This window comes from Erpetoichthys calabaricus, chromosome 7, assembly GCF_900747795.2.
Source record: "Erpetoichthys calabaricus chromosome 7, fErpCal1.3, whole genome shotgun sequence".
NCBI classification, from domain to species: Eukaryota; Metazoa; Chordata; class Cladistia; order Polypteriformes; family Polypteridae; genus Erpetoichthys; species Erpetoichthys calabaricus.
Window position 1 is genome coordinate 651,013 of NC_041400.2, and position 3,422 is coordinate 654,434.

A 3,422-nucleotide genomic window follows, 5' to 3' on the forward strand; every position below is an offset into this window, starting at 1 on the left:
GAGGAGCCCCCGGACGGCACCTGACTCCCCATTCCGCCCTGAGCTGTCAATCATCTACGGGCGGGCCGGGGGCGTGGTCTCCTCCCTGGCCTCGGATGCATACTGCGCAGAATCGGCTGGCAGTGCGCAGGTTCGAAAGCCGAGTTCCTGCCTGCCTGCCTGCCTTCATTCATTCATTTCCCGCGTATGCGCACTGGTGCACAATAACATTTTTATTCGCATATCTAACAAAATATCTGACATGAGGAGGAGAGTAAATTAATAGAAAACTGGGAAGTTAAAAATAAAAAAGAACCGAAACACACGGAGCTCGAGCCGAACGCTCCTAGCGCAGACCCACCGACGTCGAAAATCAGAGCACCTAGAGAGTAGACTGGCATTCTGTCATTTTATACTACGGTATCGGGGCGTCCCACCATTAAGAACTGTTAAGAGTTATTCTTGTTGCTGAATAAGGACCCTTTCTATTTGATGATGACACCTCAAAGTGTAGTTTAATGATCATCAGGTTGCATCAATTGCACGCATAGCAGTGGTGTTGCACATGTGCAGAACTTGGGTGCAGGCTGCTGGGTGGGTGAGATGTTTGAACGCCCCATCTGGATTTCTTCACCTCTCCTTATTTTCATGTTTTTTCCGTGTATTTACGGTCCAGTGTGTGATGGACATCATCGATGGATTGACGTCCCGACTGGGGTGGACGGGGAGCTCCTTTACCCCAACCGGGAGGCTCTTATAACAGCATGGGTGGATGTTCACCCTTGCCAAGATGGCGCCCATCCCCTTTCCCAGTGGGAAGTTGACATAATGGATGGACTCTGTCCACTGGTGTTCTGTTTCAGCCTGGGTGGGGTTTGAATGCCATTTTAATGTCCGTTCAGTTCCTTGTTTATGTTGACATTGTTGTTTATTGTGTTTGCTTGTGTTTTGTGTGTGGTCCCCCAAGAGGCAGGGCCACCTGCCTGTCACTGTAAGGTGCTGCCTTCGGCCCTGTAAACGCAGGGACAGCCCACAGGCCATTGGCACGTGCTTGGCAGTTGGTGAGAGTTACTTTGTGTGTTTTGCTACACTTTTGTGACCTCTTGGATTTCTGACCTTTTTGATGTGTTCTTGACCGCTCTTTGAGTTTCGTATTGGGACTTTGTTCACCTTGAATTGGCTTCATTGGCACCTCCTGCACAGAGCTTGCTTTTTGTTCAGAACATTCTTGTGAAAAATCTTTTTACTTCCAAGATCCTTTTGTTTGCGCTGGACTTTGACAGTAATATCCCCCTCTAGTGGGCATTTTTGGAAACTTTGGGACATACAAGTATGTGCCTTGGAACTCTTGAGTTTCATGACAACAGGCTGGCACAGCTCCTACCTGGACAGCCGCAGGGCCACATGGGAGCTGTCATTGTGTCAGATGGGGACCCTCAGGGGGTGCTTTTGGAAGGAGACTCCTATGTCGCTGACCCAGCACCTCCACCTCAGCCAGGTGGGTCAGAGTCAGGAGTGGAAATGGAAGAAGCCGAGGAGGAGGAGGAGAAGAAGAACCCAGGAGTGGGCCTTTGAGGTTGTTTTAGGGTTTGGGGCTTTAAGATGCCCCTACAGGTCCCACTAGTTACTGGAATTTTGTCCTTGGTCTGCCAATAGATGGAATTGTATTTGTTCCCAAGTAAAGTTTTTGGCTTTTCACAGAAGCTCAATAAATAAATCTAAACACACACACACACGCACACACCAGAATGACTGAAAGGGAAGGAAATTAAAAAGAGAGAAGAACCTCTGACTCTGCGGTCCCAGTCCACATGAGGCGATCTACAGGCATCTTGCTGTTGGTATGAATGACCCCCCCCACGGTATTTCTTGACACACCTCTGCTGAAGAACTGTGTTATGACACCACGGACCACCAGACTCAGAGGCTCTTTGGTGCGTGAAAGTCAATGAGCAGCTCCTTGGTTTTGCTGGTGCTGAGTTGCAGACAATTCTCAAAGTTCTCCCCCTGACTCCTCTCCTTTGTCTCATCCCACCCCATAAGTGCAGAGTCATCTGAGAATGTCTGACCTGGTGCTCTGTTTCTAGTCCAAGGTGTGCAGAGTGACGAGAAGAGCAGACAGGCCCATTCCTTGTGCTGCTCCAGCATTTCTCACGCAGTCCTTGAGTCTCTCAAACTGATAGTCAGTCCATCATCAGGGTACCACCCCTGCATATCCCCGAGGTGAGCCCTCAACAGGGATGGCACTGGAGAAATCGAAACACATCATCTTCACAGTGCGATCAGCTCTGTCCAGTCTTGAGGAGCAGACAGATGAGCGCGTCCTCCACTCCGGTTTTTGTCCAACAGGCAGACTGCAGTGGGTGCAGGTGGTCTACCACAAGAGGACTCCTATAGTCCAGGACCAGCCTCTCAAGGGTCTCCATGATGTGAGATGTAAGTGCCACTGGTCAGCAGTCATTAGGAGAAGAGGTCCACCTTACAACGCAGTTTCTTTTCTTCAGCAGTGACACTTTCTGGAGCCATAGGGACAGACTGAACAGGTGACAGAGGACATAACACAGTTGGTCAGCACAGGTCTTAAGACCCCGAGCGCTGACTTCATCTTGTCCTGCAGCCTTTCCTGTCTGTGCCTTCCTTGGTTGTCACTTTACTGAGGATCTTATCTGTGTTGACATCCACGTCATGCTTGATGAAACACTTTAGTGCTGCTGCCTCACGACAAGGGGGCCGGCGTTCAGGTGGTCCCTGTGAGAGGTTTCCATCTTCTTCCTGTGTCTCACTGGGGTTCCTCCCACAGTCCAAAGACTGGCCCCCTTAAGTGTGTGTGTTCACTCTGTAATGGAGTGGCATCCAGGGGTTGGTCCTGCCTTGTGCCCAATGCTTGCTGAGATTGGCTTCAGCTTCCCCGTCACCCTCATCTTCATAAGCAGGCTTCGAAACTGGATGAATGGATTTGTCCACTTTTGGGTGACAGAAAGGAGTCGCCTGTCCCATCAGGCTTGGGGATAATGCAGGACCCCAGCCTGTCCAGGCACCCACAAGGACAGCCTGAGCAGAGTGTCTTACACCCGCTGCAAATGCCACACACATAATGATGACCTGACCTGGTGCTGTGAGGCAGCAAAGTCAAGTCAAGTTGGGGAGCATGCACTGGTACCCACTACACGACCAAACAACTCGGGGTCCCAGTTGGCAACCCCCAGGCAGACACGCGGTCCAGTGCCATCCTCCGGAAATGACCCTCTATCTGCCACAGCCAGGTGTTACGTGGGCAACCCCTTGGCCTGGTCCACCCACTCGGGTCTTGTGAGCAGGATCACCCTCAGGGAATGGCGCCACATGGCCGTAGTGCCGTAACTGACGCTCCCTCACAATGCAGGTCATGTGCCTCATTCGGGACTCCATGAGCCACACAAAGTCAAATCAGCGGGACCCAAGGA